Source organism: Ambystoma mexicanum, chromosome 6p (assembly GCF_040938575.1).
Source record: "Ambystoma mexicanum isolate Mex_15411 chromosome 6p, UKY_AmexF1_1, whole genome shotgun sequence".
NCBI classification, from domain to species: Eukaryota; Metazoa; Chordata; class Amphibia; order Caudata; family Ambystomatidae; genus Ambystoma; species Ambystoma mexicanum.
The window spans coordinates 394,933,830-394,953,756 of NC_090935.1; positions in this window are offsets into that span (position 1 = coordinate 394,933,830).

Consider the following 19,927-nt stretch of genomic DNA (forward strand, 5'->3'; position numbering starts at 1 on the left):
GGGCATGAAATAAAGCCAACAAAGACGATTAAATACCTGGGTGTCTTGATCAACCCTTCGAAGAACGAAAAAGAATGGCACAAATATATTGAAAAGAAAGCCAGATCCTTGGCGAAACAAGACCGAATCTTCCATTTGAAATATGGAACCTATTCAGCCAAAGCAACCATCTTACTATACAAACAAAAGGCAACATCGATATTAACTTATGCGAGTGAAACCCTAGTCAACCAGCAAATAATCAGATGGGCCTATTTGGAAGGAATATATTGGAGGAAAACATTAGCCCTACCGAAATCATTTCCCATAGAAATAATCAGATTTGAATTGGGTCTTCCATAGCACTATGCAATCCATAGTGCTATGGAAACAGATGGATTTATACAGAAAAATCATATCAGAGGATAGGATTCCTTCATTAGAAATACTAAAAGAAAAAGAACAAGCCATGCAAGTCTCAGCTTTTACAAAATGGACTGCAGAAATAAAAACGAAAATGCAGATAGAAGAAATCACAGAAGAAACGCTGATCAATCGACCGCAGCATGCGAAACGAAAACTGAAAAATAATGACTGGATTAAAACGATAGATCTCCAAAAAACCTTTAAACGCCATCTTAAAGGTGGAAATGAAGTAAGAGCACTTAATACGCTACCTGAATACCTAACTCAATTTCCAGACACTAAGATCCGTGATCTATTTCTGCGGTTTCAACTAAACATTTTACCAACTAGAGACTACCTAGCAATGATAAATAAACCACCTAATATATCTCCTGCATGTAGATTTTGTGGAAACCAGGATGAAAGAGAAACCTTATACCACCAGATTATGATTTGCCCAGCATTGAAAGAGAAAAGAGAATTGTATAGAGACTTTTTCAAGATCTCGAAGAAAACAATGACAACCGAGGAGAGATGGGCACATCTACTGCGAGGAAACAACAAATGGCTCATCATTACAGTACTGAAATTCTGGATAGACATTACAAAGGAAACTTAAATACAAGAAAGAAAAAAGAGAAACTGTTTTTATGAGTATAATTGCATTTTATGAAATTGAATGAGAATTATAAATGAAAAGTTTGTAAAGCAAACAAAACATTTAAAAAAAAAAATAAAAAAAAGATCTGGTTGATCATAAAACCTTAACCACCCATCTCACTCAGGCAGCCCACTTCTCTAAACATGCAGCTTCATAGATCACATCCTTCCTCAAAGGCAGAGCCATGAAGGTTTTCTCAAATCTAGCAAACGCTGACCCCACAACCATAAACTGCGGAGTACCCCAAGGCTCTTGCACAGCTCCCACCCTCTACAACCTCTTCACTAAAACTCTCTTTGGCCTACTGGACTCAATGGGTATAGCATACACTAATTATGCCGACGATACCCAAGTACTCTTACCCCTATCCGGATACTATCACCAAGATGCCATGGCCTTGCATGATATCTATGCTACTATCCAAGCTTGGATGGCAGTCACTGGCCTATGTCTTAACAGGGATAAGACTCAAATCTTTATCCTCGGGCAGAAAAACACATTAACTAAGCTAAATCCTCAATATGCAAACTTTAACATAGACAACTCCACCATCACTGTATCTTCCTCTGTCAAGACTCTAGGTGTCCAGATCAATGCTAACCTTTCCATGAACAAACAAGTTAGCGCCATAGCTTCTGTGTCAGCTTACAGCACTAAACTTATCAATGCTATCAAACCCTACCTATTCGCACCAAACTGCCTTGCAAAAGCCAGAGCAGCAATAGGCACCAAACTCGACTATTTCAACGGCCTCTTGGCCGGCATCTCTTCCAAAAACATACAGAGACTACAAACCACACAAAATAATGCCTTACGAGCCGCATTGAACGTCCCTAGAAGAGACCATATATCTCAAGCCAGACAAGAAGCACAGTGGCTCCAAGTCAAAGACTGTATTACACTTAAAATCCTTACTATCACACACAGATGCATGAACAGTAAGGCTCCCACCTATCTTGCTGAAGCTATTTCTAGAACTGCATCTACACGCCCCACCAGAATGCAGTACACTAACCAGCTACACATACCACGCATCTGAAAAGCTACAGCCGGAGGGCTAGGCTTCTTGTACATTGCTCCTAAACTTTGGAACTCCCTCCCTGCCCCCCTAAGAGCAGAATCCTCCATCTCTGCTTTCCGCAAAAATCTCAAGACTACCTTCCTGAATCAACACTGCTAGCATGTCCACTACTCCTAACCTGTACATTGTAATAGAAATGTAACTGTATTGTTTTTTATTGTAATATATACACAATGTAATCTATGTAATACTTTTTTATCTTTTCTCTATACTCAGATGACACATGTACAACTAACTCACACAAATGTTCTTACGTTGTGTAACAAATGTCTTGTGATATTTTCTGTAACTAAGCATGTTCTGTAACAAGTGCCATGATGCCCCCAGGCTGATGTGCGCTATATAAATACGAATAAAACAAACAAACAAACATGGTCTGTCAGTGCTATTTGCCAATAGCCTGAAGTGAGATCAAATGTACTGAGGCATTTGGCTGAACCAAGCTTGTCCACCAGGTCATCTGTCCTTGGTAAAGGATGGGCATCAGTCTTAGTGACTGCATTAAGAGCTCTATAGTCCACACAGAATCTCAACTCCTTGGATCCTGCCATTGGAACTAGTACAACTGGACTAGACCATGGACTTGTAGATGTCTCTATTACCCCTAGATCAAGCATCTTGTTGGCCTCTTCCGTTATGTGGGTTCTTACATGATCTGACATCCTATAATCTCTGCTTTTAACAGGTAAACAGTCAAAAGTGAGAATATCATGTTGGCCCCAAGGGGTCAAGCCTGGTGATAGTGAAAACACAGAGGCAAACTGATTTAACAGAAACTTGCACTCCTCCTTTTGTTCAGGTGTCAAATTAAAAGAGAGATTGACTCCTTCTATTTTCTCATCTAAAGGCTTTCCTCTGAGTAGGTCAGGTAGAGGTTCACTCTCCTCCTCTTGAGCACAAGCTAGAAGCAAAGCTCCTACTTCTGGTCTTGAGACATAAGCTTTTAGACGGTTTGGTGTGAAAGACTCTGGGAGCCTCCTTAGGATTGCCTAAGTCCACCAGATAGTTGACCTCTCCAAGTTTGCCCACAACCTTGAAGGGTCCTATCCACTTGTCCTGTAAGGACATCTGCCTTGTAGGAACAATAACTAGAACCTGCTGGTCTTGAGTAAACTCAGCCATGTTGGCCTTCTGGTCATGCCAATGCTTCACCAGAGCCTGACCTGCTTTCAAGTTATCTGATACTTCTGCCATCATGTGTGACATTCTCCTCTGGAGAACTATCACATAAATAGTGACTTTCACTGGCTTAGGGGAAGGAGCACTCTCCAACCCCTCCTTAATCAGGGACAAGGGGCCTCTAACTGGATGGCCATAGAGAAGTTCAAAGGGACTAAATCCAACTCCCTCCTGAGGGACTTCTCTATAAGCAAAGGCATGGCAGTAGAAGGTCCCACTTTCTTCTAAGGTGTTCTTCTATAGCACCTATCATGCTCTTCATTGCATAGTTAAACCTCTCTACTAATCCATTGGTCTGTGGATGGTAGGCAGTTGAGAGCTTGTAAGTTACTTCACAGTTCTTCCACATGGCCTGGATGTTGTGGGACATAAAATGGGATCCCCTGTCAGAGATAACTTCCTTAGGAAAACCTACCCTGGTAAAAATACCAAGTAGGACCTTAGCAACAGCCTGAGCTGTAACAGTCCTCATAGGTATTGCTTCAGGATACCGAATAGCATAGTCTACCACAACCAGGACACACCTGTTTCCTGAAGAGGTTGGAGGGTCTAAGGGACCAACCATGTGGATTCCTACCCTCTCAAAAGGGACTCCCACGACTGGGAGAGGCACCAAGGGTGCCACATTCTTGGCTACACTCTTGCCAGATGTCTGACAAGTGTGACAGCTCCTACAGAACTTATCTACATCAGACCCCAACTTAGGCCAGTAGAAACACAGAGAGAGTCTTTCTTTGGTTTTCTTGAAACTCAAGTGACCAGTCAAAAGTATCTCATGGGCTAACTGTAGGAACTGGAGTCTGCTTTCTAGGGGCACTACAAGTCTTCTGTAGTCCCCTGGGATTGACTCAGTTGGGTCACTGTAGAAGAGGCCATCTTCCCAGGACAACCTATGCTTCCCTGGCTCTTGCTCATCCAGCTTGGAAGCTGCCTGTTGGCGAAGACCTTCAAGAGTAGGACACTCTCTTTGACCACTGCTGAAGTCTGCCCTACAGAGTCCACATTCTCGCCAGTAAAGACTGCAGCTCAGGATGGTCTGTAGGATCTAGATCTCCAACAGGAGCAAGGTCCTCTTCCAGCTCTGATTCTTCAGCTGCTGATTCAACCACACTAGGTTGTTCCTCGGACTCAGTCTCTGCTGGTGGAGGAGTCACAGGCAATGTTCCCTCTAAGCTGTGTGCATGTGCACTTGCCCAGGTTGCTTCTGGGTGGCGCTCAGAAGATTTTTAGCAGCACACACAGACAATTCTCACCTAACTAAAAAGATTTAATAAGGTACAAGGTACAACAATTATCTGCCATTTGCTTTCTCTTAAAATAACTAACGAATCTTAATATTCTGGTATAGCTCATTTGCATTACACTACTGTGAAAGCGTGACCTTAAAAGCCTATAAACCCCAACAGAATACATCCACAAGAGGTTAAATACTAATATGAAAATGTGGTTCAATGAACAGCAGAATCTAACCAAGATTAGCCTGGACACATTACCCAAATAATATTCCCTTCCAACCCATGTCTCAGAAACTTGGCTCTACCATGCTTTTACCTTATGACTCTAACTTGTGCCCCAGAACACATTTAGATATCAACATGGGCTCTTCCTCTTTTTGGCTCTAAGAAAGGTTACCAGACTTGTACCGACATCCACTTGTTTTATATTTGTTATAATTTCAATAACGTTCAAGTACCAGAATTTCTGTTGCCCATGGTGCCTTACCAAAAGTGTCACCCACACTATGTAAATTAACTATCAGCCAAAAATGGGTTACTGACTTTGAGTAAGCCTTCTACTTGGATGTGTAGCCTCATCCGATGTTTCCTCAACTTGGTAAATATGTCCCTTCCAAGTTAACACATTATGAAACTCAAATAATAATTTGCCATCTAAAGATTTTGAGGAGACAAATTGTATGCTCGGCATCTCCTATTTAACACTGCTAACAATACCCTATAGGTGGAGAGCACCATTGCAATATAATTTTCTTGGCCTGCAAGGGAAAATGGGTATCGACTATGCCTAGCATGACTCCTCTATAATATTAGTGAGATGGATATTCAAATAGTTGAATGATTTTCACAAAATATGCATCCTTTCCAAGTGTTCATAGTTCCATTGGGTAGAGACCTTAACAAATGATATGGTAACTCGCTGATATAAAGAAATAGCTTCACTGTGCACTTGTTTAATATTATAGGGTTGTAAGTGTAGGTTATTTTGCAAGAAATCTTGTATGCACTGCAAAATCATTATGTACTGGAGCCTTCCCTTCCCCCATGAAGCACTCTTTTGTGCACCCTCTTCTCAGGAAACCCTCAGCCAACCCCTCCTGCCCGGCTAACTATTGCCCGATCTCCATCACTCCTTTCCTGGGCACCTACTGGAAAAGCTGGCCATCCCCCAGCTTCATCTTCACACTGAATCTGTTGGTTGTCTCCATGACCATAAGTCTGGCTTCAGAACACATCTGTGAAGACCTGCTCTATAACCTTGATTCTAATCTCCCCTCTGTCCTCATCTTACTCGATCTCTCTTCTGCCTTTGACATGGTCAACCATGCCATCTTGCTCAATCATCTCTGTGATAACCTGGGTGTCACCGATCAGTCCCTGGCATGGCTGACCTCGCTCCTCTCTGATCGACCTTCCCAGGTCCCACTTGGGTCATCCTTTCCTCGATCCCACTCTCTACCTGTGGTGTTCCCCAGGGGTATAACCTATCTCCCTAGCTTTCTCAACCAATACCCTGCACCTCTTGCCCACCACATTGCCACTCTCTGCTTCAACTTTCAGTGCTATGTGGATAACACTCAGCTTGTTTTCAGGCTCCCCTCTGCCACCTCTTCTCCTTCTCTCATTTCTGACTGTCTGCCTGCTATCCAGGAGTGGTGTGCCGCCAACGATCTCTGCCATAATGCCATTGGCACATCTGCACCCTCCTTTCCTGTCACTCACTAGCCGGCTTCCCTTTGCCCTCTTCCTGCTCCCATCTGTGAGGTTAAGAACCTTGTGGTCATCTTCGATTCCACACTCTCGTTTTCTTGTGACATCTATTACGTCTCTAAGAAGTTGAACTACCAACTGTACCTCCTCAGAGATATTCTTCCTTTCCTCTCCTTCCCCCAGAAGCTTTCTGTCACTAGAGCTCTGCTTCTCTCTAGGCTGGACTACTGCAAATGCCTCTTTCTAAATCTGCCTGCTTCTACTCTCCGCCCTCTGCAACTCATCAAGAACAGGACTGCGAGAATTGTCCTTGGCCTCAATCCCAGGGATCGTATCTCTCCAGCACTGAAATCTCTGCATTGGCTCCCAGTGGCTGCAAGGATTAAGTTCAAGACCCTCTGCATTGTCCACACCCGCACTGCATCCCGGCAACACTTGCGCTAGGGTCTGTATCTGTAACCGTACATTCCCCCTACATGAACTTCTGGACAACTGCTGTCTGCACTTACCCTTGCACTTGCCACCTGCTGGCTGCACTTCTTTTCAATCCCATGTACAGCACTGCCTCCCTCACCTGTCCCCTGGCACTTTTCCCCTCCCCCTTTGCTCCCCTGCACTTGCTCAATCTCAATGTCACTTGGCCTAGTATGATTGATGTCTTTATCCTCCCTCTGTTCCCCCTCCCTTGCCTCGTCGCGCTTTGAAACACTTGTGTATATGCGCATTATAAATGCCATATCATACCATAATGAATTACAGAAGAGGGATCCCTGGTTACAGAAGAAGGCACTCAATCTCTTTTACTGATGACCATTGCTGTTACTAAATTAAAAGATATATATATATATGGGATTTTCTTCCATGGGCTCCATTAGAAACCTTAGTAAGGCACTTTTTTTTAATGGTGTCTTGGGTCTTGGCTGTGGTGAGGAAGGGAGGGCACAAGTACGGGCTGTATTATGAGCCCTGTCATTTCACTTCCTACACAAGCATTGCTCTGAGAGGATGTTGCTCCCTACTTGGATCCAAATAATTTTTTGGAGAGTAAAAAAGTAATTAGCTTTGCCATTAAGGATATGTTATGCTTATTAAAATATATTATTTCCTCTTAAAACTCCTCTTGAGATTGGGCAGAACTTGTATTAGAGTTGTTTCCTATGCCACTGGTCTGCTGGTAACTAACTTGAAAACATATCAGTGCAGCTTTGTGGGTAGAAGCAGGGTGTTGGCTCCCATGTGTTCATTGTTTCCCATTTTTGTTGGTCACATTTTCCTGTCTTTAGGGAGTAATAATGGATGGTGTATATGTCTTTTAGCTATAAGGCTTGTTTTGAGTTAGTGTTCTCACAACTTGCAGGACAACGCAATGTGGATAGTAAGCAGAGGACCAGGAATTTTGACCATCATATTCAGAGGTGCAGTTATTCTGATGCAATTATCATTATTTCACATCCTTACACTAACTATGCATGTTTGCCTGGCCCTTGGATTACTTAAAGTGACGCACAAACTCCTATTAGAATGTGTTTTGACAAATTCCTTTTCGTTGCCATTATTCCATTGGTAGAAATTGTATTCTGGCTGAATAGTTAGACAGGTACATCAATGATGCAATCTTTTTTTTTATACAGATGTGTGTTTTTCCAATGGCTTAAATGACGGTATGCGTTTGGAAAAACGTGTTGTAAGATGCAACAGTTAAAGAGGTTTGTAAAGAATTGCAGTGGATGGGAAGCAGACATTCCTTTCCAAACTCGATTCAGAGACAGTAGCACACTAACTTTGCATGCTCACAAAGTGGCTTACCTCATTAGTCAGTTGTGCCCATGGAAAATAATGTGTGCACGGCAGTCAACCAGTTCCGCACATAGAGAAAAATAATTAAAGGGAACATTGGTCACATGTGTTTTTTTTTTACAGTCCTCTCAGGGATGTCCTTGTTGGTTGCACAGGAATACTGCTGGTTTTATCCTTGAGGCTTTAGGTTTCCCTTTTTCCTCTTTCTTTTTCAAAATTGCAGTCAGTAAGTCATGTGGACTGAGGATTATAGTTTCCTCTATAGGTTCCCCTGGAGAGCCCCTTAAGGTACTCTCTCTGGCCTTCCTAGTCTGCTCCTGTTTCCTTTTGCTGGAAGGCCTGGGGGTGAGTGATACAACTCCAAGAGATTTTAAGTCATTCCCCAACAGGACTCTCCCAGGTACTTCACTCTGCACACTTACAGGTATCTTGACAGTCATGCCATTGCACTGAATGAGACCTCGGAACTTGGAAGCATTTGGACAAGGCCTCCCGCAAGCTTAGTGAGGTATTTGGGTGCCTTAGAAACATCCTCTACCTTGGAAAAAGATTCCTCAACTACAGTAATGCTGGCCCCAGTGTCTCTGATGGCAGGGTTCTCCTGACCATTCACAAGAACACTGTCTTTGTAATACTCTTTAGCATTGTCTGGAATGTAATTGTAGACATCTACGTTCTGCTGTTCCCACAGAACCAGGGACACTAAAGAAACACTGGCTGAGACTTTCATGGGTTCCTCAGCCAGTAAGTGAAAGTTTACACTTGCCATTGGTACTTCTTCTTCTAGGGAGAAGGCTACGGAGACAGTGTGTATCCCTGAATGTTTACCTTTAAATCTGGGATCCCCTTTCACATGTTCAGTTGACCCACAAGCATAACATTTTCCAAATGTCTTTATGAATGGGGGTTTGGTCTGACCCACCTCTGGTTTAGTACCAGGGGGTGTGCTAGCCTGATTCGGTTTCCCTTCTGGTTTACCCTTGTTATATGTGTGGCCCTCTTTTGGATTGGAAGTATTATAATTATCTTTGTTATCTTTCTTGTGCTGCTTTCCCTCATCCTTTTTCTGAGTTGTCCCAGAATCCTTGTGAGTAGCCCTGTTGGCAATCCACAAGTCAGCAGCCCTTGCTAACTTCTCTGGATCAATTTCCTTAGAGTCAGCCAAGTGCTGTCTCAGCTCAGGAGAGCAGGCATCATAGACTCCAACATAAACAAATTTCTCATACCTTCATAAGTGTTAACTCTGTAACCCTTAAGCGTACCATCGAAGTTTTTCAAACATTCACACACCCAGGTAGCCCAAGAAGTACCATCATGCTTTTTGAGGGTTCTAAACCTCTTAAGATACTGGGAAGGTGTCTTCCCAAACCTAGTTATCAAAGCTAGTTTCACACACTCATACTCCATTCTATCTACTTCGCCCACTTTCATTACAACATCAGATGCAACAGCGGGTAGCCTAGAAAAAAGCCAAGGAATCAACTGATTCCCTGTAATGTTCTGAATCCTATGCTTATATTCAAAAGTTGCCAGCCAATCCAAAATATCAAGCTTAACCTCATACATACTTACTGCATCTTTGGGCATGCCAGGCCTCTTAGGACTGGAAGACCTAGAAGACTCTGGGAGAGAATCATTCTCAAGAGACAGTCTTTTCATTTCAAGTACATGATTCAAATCAATTTCTCTGAGTTGAAGTTCTTGATGCTTACTTTCAGTTTGGGCTTGGATTCTTTTGAATTCCAATTCAAGTTTCATCCTTTACAGGGAGACAAATTCAGGACATAGTGTTGGACCTGATGGGGTCCCTGCGGCCAAAGGTTGAGGCCTATGAGCAGGTAGAGGTAAAACAGGGCCTACGTGTTGTGACTCTTCTGCCTCATGTAACTCATCAATAACATTTGAATTGGACTCTGAAACATTATCATCCTCATCGACATTTTCCACATTTGCTGCAGGGGTAGGTATTTCAGACCCAATCCTCAGACTTTGGTATTCCAACAACTTTTCTATCAATTCAACCTTTTGCCTTTTACAGTGAGATTCCTAGCTTTACACATTTCTCTAGGGTCTCCAGTTTGTAGCTATCCATATCAGGCATGATAAAACAATTGCTTCTCTAGTGGTGCTTAGCCTTGTGAGGGTTATTTGAACAAATGTAAGAGCAGCAGTCTCAATGTACCAACTATACTTTATCCCACCGCTGCCACCAGTGTTAGGCAGATTCACATGCAGTGCCCTTTGGGAACACTATACACAAATAAGTCTACAAGTGCAAGTACAATTTCACCTTTGGTACAAGCCTGTACTACACAGTAATGTGGTAGCAGTGGCTGAGTAGCTAGACTAATCTCAGGAGTAAAGTGAGCAGTGCAAGGGGGTTACACAAAGGACTGGCAATCACAGTGGTTCAAACAAACACATACTCAAGGTTTCTTGGTACAAGAATATACATTTATTTACATAGTCATTTGGAAAACATACCACTAGCAAGAGCAGCTCAATACCACAATATAAAACTGTAAGTGACTTCAATTCAGCACTCCAACTACGTCAATGCCTAGTCTGGGATGCCCAATGGAAGCCCTTATTTATATATTTTTATGACAAGTTCAAAAATCTGGATGATGAACACTTATATAACGCCCCGCTCTTTGAATCCCCCTGACCTCACTGAGCCAAGAAGTAGGTTTGTTTTGCAAATTAAAAGATTTATTTGAAAAATTAAACAATATATATATATCACACGTTTATGAATAAATTAATATTTGATATCACTCTTATGAATATGACAGTGATCAACAATGGAAAATATTATAGTAGCACAATTATTTAATTACTTAGGAGTTGGTATAGAAAGGATAAGGTAGCAGAGAATACTTTGTATGGTTTCAATGAAAAGCAATGATGGAAAGAATGCAGCACAGAAATAAACTGATATGGTTTTAACAATAGATAAGATGATCATTTTTTTCTTTATGACAACTCACTCCCCCCCTATGCAATATGAAGAGATGAAAATGAGGGCACACAGGTTTTCAGGAATACAATCCAAAGCAGTTCAGTTCCCCCCTAGCAAGCTTAGAGCAAGCTTAGAGCAACCGGTATGCTTTTAAACAGTCAAAAATACTTTTACATGTGATTTGCAATTAAGTGAAAAATATGCTAAAAATGCTAAAAATTATTTTAATTTCCTATAGGAGATTCAGGGTAGGTGATAGCTACTATGAATTAGTTCAGGTCAACACTAGCAATGATTCAGGAAGGATTATCAGAGTGAAAACAAATTTCAGCAGTGGAAAGCAAGAAGCAGCTATTTTTACAAGTGGTGAAATTGAGCCAGTTTGCAATTCGCTGCACTTTTTCCGAGTGCGCCAATCGCGATTACGGAAAAACTATATAGGAGATGTCGTATTAGGTTCCTAGCTTTAAAATGAAAGTTAAATCTCGCTTCTAGGATATACGGTTCAAAAGATACAGACGTTTTTGTGGAGGTAGATTTTCAGAATGAAGTCAAGATTTCAGAATAACAATTGCGCTTTGACAGGTTGGAAATCACAGAATGGACACTCAATTTCTATGCAGTTTGGGACAGGATGAAATGGATGGGATAAGTTGTTTACAAACTAAGAGATTGGTTCTGTACAGATCTGGCTGGATACTCACTCCTAATTTTGGACAGGAAGGGGCCTCGGACTGCACTCTCGCCACGGGGCAGTCTCTGCCACTGGTTCTGCTCACAGCATCTGATCTGGGTCTGCTATCGGCACTGCACAGTGGTCTGGTCTGGGTCTGCTACTGGCACTGCACAGCGGTCTGGTCTGGTCTCGGTTCTGGCACAGAGTTCTAGCCAGAAGCAAAACAGCTTGCCCGGCTGTTGAATAGTTTAGTTAGGTTGCTGGATTCTGAGGCCTGCTGAGAAGGATTCAGCTTTTGGTTCAGTCCTCTCTGCTTCAAGTTCTGAAGTCTATCTGGAGTATATGGTCCTTCTGGATATTGTCTGGTCCAGCAAAGTGGTGCGCAAGAAAGTGGAAAGAGCAGTCCCTATCTGGCTTTCAGTGGGTTTTTTTATGTCTTTTGAAAGTGGGTGGGAAGGCTGACTTTCTATGCCCAACCCACTAAGGGTTCTGATAGGTTAAAGGATGTACTGTCCTCTGACTGGAGAACGGAGTAGTGAGTCATCCTGTGTCATCAGGAATCATTTTTATGGCTTTAAGGAAAGAACACTCCCCTTTGGTTTCTTATAGAAAATCAATTTTACCCAAAACACATATTTCCCAGATACACAAGTTGTTGAAATTACATGTACACATCATAGATTAATTAAGGTACAGTTCGGTTCAAGGCACATGTTTCTACGAGCTTGGGTTCAGAAACGACAACATTTTGCGCTTTTAGTGGGTTTCGCCATATTGGTTTTTCATCAAATCTTCCACGGATGTACACCCCCTCTCTGCGCATATTACTGTAAGTTTGCATTGTCCTAGCATAAACACAGTGTCTATAATATCAATCAATCCAGGGTTTTGCCCCAGAACATCCCACAACGTCCAACTTCGTCTTCAACTGTGAGTGAATTTTTCATATTAAGAATCCCCAAAGTGTACATTTCTGTCAGCTTGATACAATATTTTATAAGCAATTTAATAAAACATACATTTGTACTCAATTCAGTACACCCATTTGTTTGCCCCCGCCCCTGGGAACTTGGCTTGACTCAGAGAACATGTGTCTTGCCTTCCCCAGAGGTGTGTGGACAGTTCACACCCAAAATCAGCATATTCTATTCAGCTGAAGGCATCCATTGTCTCTTTCCTCCAGGCTGCAGGGAAACTCTCCTCCCCTTTTAATCAACAGGACCCTGTGATATCCTGTGCTGTTGGTGTAGGGCCTGGGAAGAGTAGGTGTTAAGAATTCTCATTGACCAGCAAGCCTTTTGAAGTCTCAGCTAATTTAGGATGCTGTTTAGCTTCTGAAATACAGGTCTCCTGTCAGAATTTAGATCGCTAGCGCCAGTTAGTGTCAAGCACCGGTATTGCAGCCATTTTTGACAACTGCCTTACCAGTAAGCAATCCTCAAATTATACTTTGTTCAAATATAGATGCACTTCTGTGGACCTCAGATTCATGTAGATTCTTGCGGGAGAATGATGTTGACCCCCCAACAAGGAGGTGGGACCTTTTTAGTGGTTCTGTGAGCCATGGTTTTGGCAATTTTTGACATTTTTGAGGCAAAAGTGGATGGTGGCCTATCTGTCAGGTTTTCACTGCGCACTATTGGATGGTCTCTGGCGAGCAGCATGATTTCCGGCGGCCATTATGATGTTTCCCATGTCAGTAATGCACAATGATGTGGTAGGGCTTGGATGCGTAGATGAAAACATCCCACAAGCCCCCCTCTTGCGATGGCATTGATTTTCCATCAATGGAACTCGCAAGACTGGGATGTTCGCCTCATCTGATTCCGCCAATGGCAAAGTTCAGCATCTTTTCCTCCATCAGGGTGGATCAATAGGTTCTCCTCGCTGGTCCTGATGGGAGTATTGGGCGGTTCCCCGGGCTCCTCGGATCTTTGCTCCCGGTCCCCGGGTCGTCCTCCTTGGTCCGTCTCCATGGTTTATCTCTCCTAGGATGACAAAGCAAAAGCGGCAGAAACATATTCGTGGACATTTCCTCACTACTATTAATGTAGTGGGGTGAACATATACATTTTATAAATCAGGAGACATTTGCATTCTATCATATATTTTATAGACTATAGGTGCAATATTTTAGGGTTGGAAATGTATTGATCTGGAGCGTCCCCCTATGGGATTGCAGAGGACTCCTCCAGTTGCTGCAGAGTGTGCCTGGGATGGCAACACTTTAGCTGATTAATATGGACCCACTTGTCTTCCCCTTCCGCCAACCTGCCTTTGGGGATGCGGATCTTGTAGGTGACTGATGAGATCTTGTCTACAATTTCAAAAGGTCCCTTCCATGTAGGCAGAAATTTCCGCTGTTTGGCCTGGTTCCTTTGGAAATTGTATAGATAGACCCGGTCTCCCACATTGTATTCTTTCCTAGTAGTCTTCAAATCATAGTGGGTCTTCATGCTATCGGCTGATCTTTCTAGGTTTCGCTGAGCATAAGCAAAAGCATGTTGAAGATGTTTCCTTAAATTTTCAACATACTCATGAGTTGTGGAGGCATTGATCAATGTCTGCTCTTGGGTCCTGTAGAGCAAATGCTGGGGCAGCACCATCCTGCGTCCAGTCATCAGCTCAAACGGTGACATTTTAGTTGCAGATGAAGGGGTAGATCTGATGGCCATTAGGACAAGAGGTAATCGAATATCCCAACTTGGCCCAGAATCTGTCAAAAACTTTTTTTAAGATGCTCACAATGGTTCGGTTGTAACGTTCTACTGCACCACAAGAAGCTGGCCGGTAAGCAATGGGTAGCTTCCTTTTAACCCCCAGTATCTCCCACATCTTAGTCATTACTTCGCTGGTAAGATGGCTACCTCTGTCTGACTCAATCCTTTGAGGTAGACCAAAACGCGAAAAGATGTGATTGATCATCAGGGCAGCTACTGTTCTGCCTTGCAGTTTGGGGCCGGGAGACATAACACCCATTTAGTAAATAAGCATGTCACCGTCAACATGTACTTATTTCCCCTAGAGGAGCGAATCACGGGGCCTATGAAGTCGACTTGCAAATCTGACCATGGCAGTGGCATCCCCCTCTTTTGGAGAGGTGCACGGTGTGTGAGGGATGTTGGCTGAAATTGTGCACACACAAGACACCCCTTCAAGTATTGGTAGAGGTCCTGCCCCATGTGTGGCCAGTATGCAACCTCTCTTAAGATCTCAAGTGTTGTATGAAACCCCCTATGACCGGCCCTGGCCGCATCATGGGGTTGACTTAACATCAGGCTTCGGAATGAGGTAGGGATCACCCACTGATCATGGCCAGCTTGGGATTACCTTACCAACAAACCGTCTTGGATTCGGAACATTTTTTGACATTTTATCAACACTCTGAGGTCCTCTTTCCCAATGTAATCGGTATCCGTCAGGGGAAAGTTCTCAGGGTCCTCAATCTGTTAGTAAAACTTACCAATTATTGGATCCTCCATCTGAGCCGTAATCAAATCAGCATCTGGGGTCTCCTTACTCCATTGTGCAGTTGAAAGATCATTGTGAGCATTTTTCTGGGACCTAGTGATAGCAGTGACCTAGATTTCCCCCAACAAGGACTCAATCTCTATTAGATTCCCTTGGATGGCCCCGGTTTTGGCCAGCTGATCACCTAAGTCATTTCCAGTTTTGTCTGGTCCCTCTACTTTGGAATGACCCTTGATCTTTTTCCAGTAGATGGTCATCCCATTCGAGGTGACCAGATCCTCAATATTTTGGATTAACTTCCCATGTTTCAAGGGTTTGTTATTAGCACATAACATGCCTCTGGTTTTCCAATTAACCAGGTGCTCCTCGAACCCGTTCCGTACATAATCCGAATCTGTGATTATGATCAGTTTGTGGAGTTGATGTTGGACAGCAGTGAGGATGGCTTGATGCACAGCCATCAACTCTGCCACCTGACTACTTCGGGGACCAATCTTGTACCCAGCGGAGGGTTCTGGGGACTCATTCACCCATGCATTCCCTACGCCGGCCAAAGGTTATTTTTCCCCGTTGTGGTCAACATGGTAAGAGCATCCATCCACATAGACAGTGGGCATTCCCTCACACTTGTCGTCTTCAAATACTGTGTGTGGGGAATTAAGGTATGCCTCCATGCTGTCCTTGATTTTTAGACTTTCGTCCTCGAGACAGTTTTCTCTGGCACAATCATGCAAGTCAGCCAAACCTTGCGCGAGGGGACACTTCTTGTTTTAGCCATATCTGACCTCCACAGAAAAGCCCTGCATTGACAGAATCCAGGAAGTGATTCGGGAATTACTCACATTTCCGGCCTGGATTCGGTCACTTTGGAGATATTGCAGAGGCTGGTGTGGAGTCTCCACTATGATGTGTTCCCCCTGGATAAACGGGCAGTAATTCTTCAATGCCCACACCTTTGCCAGGAGTGCCTTCTCACAATCATTGAATTTTTCCTTCACAGAGGATAAAGTTTTATTCGCATAGGAGATTACTTTATTGACCCTGTCATGCTTTTGATATAATACTGCAGTCAAGCATGTATTAGAGAACCCTGTCTCCAAGAAAAACTCCTTGTTTCTGACAGGGTAAGCTAGGCAAGGTGCTTGTGAGGTGCTTCTTTTGGGCTGTCTTACTGCCTCGGATTGCTCTGGACCCCATTCCGACTTGACCCCCCCTTCAAGAGATGAATCAGGGGTCTGGTGATCTCTGTGTAGCCCTCAATGAACTTTCTGCTGTAATTAGTCAGTCCAGGGAGGCTCCTTAGTTCCTGTAGAGTTGTGGGGTCTTTCAGTTTCTGAAGTGCTTACACTTTCTTTTCCTGTGGACAGAGACCCTGAGGAGTAATCTCATGCCCCAAGAAATTAACACGGGTTCTACACCACTGTGCTTTCTGAAAGGAAAGTTTTGCTACGGCGGCCCTCCACTGTGTCAGAACATAACGGATCTCCGCTATGTGTTCCTCCACAGATGAACTTTTGATGAGGACATCATCTACATAAGCCAGGTTACCCCTCGCACCCAGGTCGGGCATGGCCTTCTGTAGGAAAATGTTGAATTCATTGCCGGAGTTGAGATATCCAAAGGGAGTCCAGGTCCATGTGTACTGCTGGCCCCCAAAGGTAAAAGCCAGTTTGTATTGGTCCTCCCTACTGACAGGCACAGTCCAGTATCCATTGGTCAGGTCTATTGTTGTGAATACCTGTGACCCCTGGATCTGGGCCAGCCCTTGGTCAATGTAGGGCAGAGGCCATCAGGAAGTATGGACCCGTTTGTTGAGGATTATTGAAGGTGCTGTGTACTGGACGGATTATCCCCGGGACTCAAGGTTCTTAATTATCTCAGTAAGGGACTCCATGGATGCGAAAGGCAAACGATATTGCTTCACAAACACTCGAGTCTTGCCCGGGTCCGTGGGAATTGTTGTTGTGTGGATGTCGGTGCGACCACAGTCATATGAGTCCACCGCAAAGAGATCTTCAAAATCCAAGAAAACTTGTTTCAACTTTTGCTTCTGCTCCAGAGTCACTCAGGCATTAGCTAGGTTGACTCTCTCTTCAACCATCTGCCTGAAGCCTGGAATGACTTCTGGTTTTGCTATCTCAGCGGCCTCCACCAGCTGGGTGGAGAAGTCCCTCGTCAGAGTGCTGATTTGGACTGGTGGCTGCAGGTGGGAGAGGCAGCCCTCATGGACCTGGAAAAACACCTCATCCCTCCTGAAGTCACAAGTCACATCTTCCTTACCATAAGGGCAGGAAGTGTACACCAGGAAGTTCCCCCCATGCTGGGTGAAGATCCTGTCTGGTGTTGTATTGTTATAACTGTCACTGTCAAAACAGTCCTTGGGGATTGGTCCTAACAGTTCATTTCCTAAATCAATGGAAAAATGCCGGTCATCAACCGCCATTCCAATAATGGTGCCTGCGGCTAGAGTAATACTCTTTAAGTCGCTGTTATCCACCTCTATTGGAATGGTGTCATGTTCTAGATTGACTAACGGTGTTGGGTTTACCCCCAACCCTTGCTGTTGCAGAGACGCATTTAGATGAATATAAGCATCAGGGTTTTTCAATTTTAGTCCTCTTTTAACTTTCACTTCCAGGGAGAATTGTCAGGTCCTTTCTGGGATGGTGACTTCCTCTCCAATCTGAATTTCAAAAGCATAAGGCAGCAGTTGCGCTGACCTAAATGCTTTTTCTGGATCATCAAAGCCCATGGGACAATCCGCTAATCGGGACCAAGCTTTGAAGTTTATTAGGTCCAAACTAATGGCAAAGCAATTGAGAATGTCACTGCCTAAGTAAAAGGCGGCAGTGACGTCTCGCACGACCCAACAATTATGGACTATGCTCTTGATGCCAATGGAGATTTTGAGCATACACCTGCTTGGCAGGAGATGTTTGGAGTTGGGTGCTTCCAGGTCCATTTCCCATTTGTCTATCAGTTTGAATGTGGGAATGGCTGGATCTTTTGGGAGTTGGCGGAACATGGCTTCGCTGATGAAGCTCTTACCATTGTTCACACACACTCGGGCGAGAACAGAGCCCTTCCCATCATTTAACTGAACAGGGATGAACTGCTCTCCAATTTGCTGAACATCAGTCAAGCTCTGAGCTGATTTCTCATCTTTCTGGACTATAGGAGTGGGAGTTTCTGATTGTGGATGAGTAAAGAATTTCTGAGTGTTTCCTTCCAGTGTGGAATACCACCTTAAACTGGAAGGAAGGTTGATTTTCAGAAATAGAGAGGACCCCCCCATCACCAGTCTGTTGTCCGACTGCTATTACTGTCACGTCTGGAATTTGGTTATTCTGGAAGTGAAATTCTACTTGGTCAGATTTATGTTCAACCATGTGGCATGTGCCGTTTAAACTAACATGGTTGACACTCTGTTTTAATTTTATTGGTCACCTAGTCTGGGTCCAGAGGAACTTTTTTACGCAATCTATTAGGGGTGACAACCTTCTCAGAAGGTCATTCCCTAGTAAACAAGAAGTGCCCTCTGGAGTCACTACTATGACCGGGTGTTTCACCTTGTGTCGGCCAGTTTTAATGTCCAAATCTGCAGTCCCCTCGACGGGAATTTCCTTCCCGTCAAAGTTCTGAAGTTGTCCAGGAAGAGAGGTGAGAGGAATTTGGTAATTCTCCCCCCTCCCTGCATTTAATTAGTCACAGGCTCTTTTGGACAGAGGGTATCTTGGGATCCAGTGTCCACCAGTGCCAAAATTGTACCCTGCCACTGTACTTGTACCGGGGCATAATATCTTCCCTCCTTCTCCTCAAGGGGGCACAGATAATGCACATTTTTGGACAACTGGTGGGGTAATTTTCTGCTTTTGGACATGCAAAGAGAAGAGATTTGGGCAGAATTCTGTAGAGAGTCTTGGGAATCTGAAAGAAAAAGTCGGCAACTGGAGATAGGAGACATTTTGAGTTCCCCTGGTTCCGGTTCTGGGCGGCCCCCCCCTTTTTGGAGGCAGTCACCAGGATGGGTTTGAACCAGGGGATTTTGATGCTGCTGGTTCTGGGATGAGATAATGGGCGGTGCTAGCTCAGTCCCCACATCTACCCAGTCTGTCTGTGAATCCCTTGGGACCCATTTTTCTTTGGAAGGAGTTCCCCCATCTCTGAAGGAGAAGATCATTTTCCCAGGATCCTCTGAGGATCCCTCTCCCTCAAATTGGTAGATCTATACCTCATCCTCAAAGTGGGTCTGTTTGGTTCATTTGTTTCTCCTACCTCCTCTCTGCTCCTTGGGTGGCAGACATTCAGGGGTTGGAGATTTTGTTTCCGGTTCCTGGGTTTCCAGGGGCTGTTTACAAGTGGGGAAGGATGCTTCCTCCAAGGCTTTACACCCCCCTTCCCCTTGTGCCTCCTCCCTGGGAACCGGTGGGTTATCGGGGTGCTGCCCCAGTCATTGTTCTGGAGCACCAGGCCCAGAGTTTGGAGCATTCTGCACCGGCATGCTCATCTGGGGGTTCTGCTGAGCCCTCAGCATGCGACCCAGATCCTGTGCCATATTTTGGACCTGGCGCTCTAACTATGAAACCCGCTCAGGCTGATACGGGGTTCTGTTTTCTCCCCTGGGCTTATCCCGGGAAGGGTAGCTATCTCTTCTCGGGTAGTACCCCGGGTTGGGAAGATTCGGGTACCCCTCCACCCTTGGCCTCCCCTCTCCCGGATTAGGTTGTCTGGGCTCAGGGAATTGGGGAAAGAAGGGTGGATGGTTTTGGGG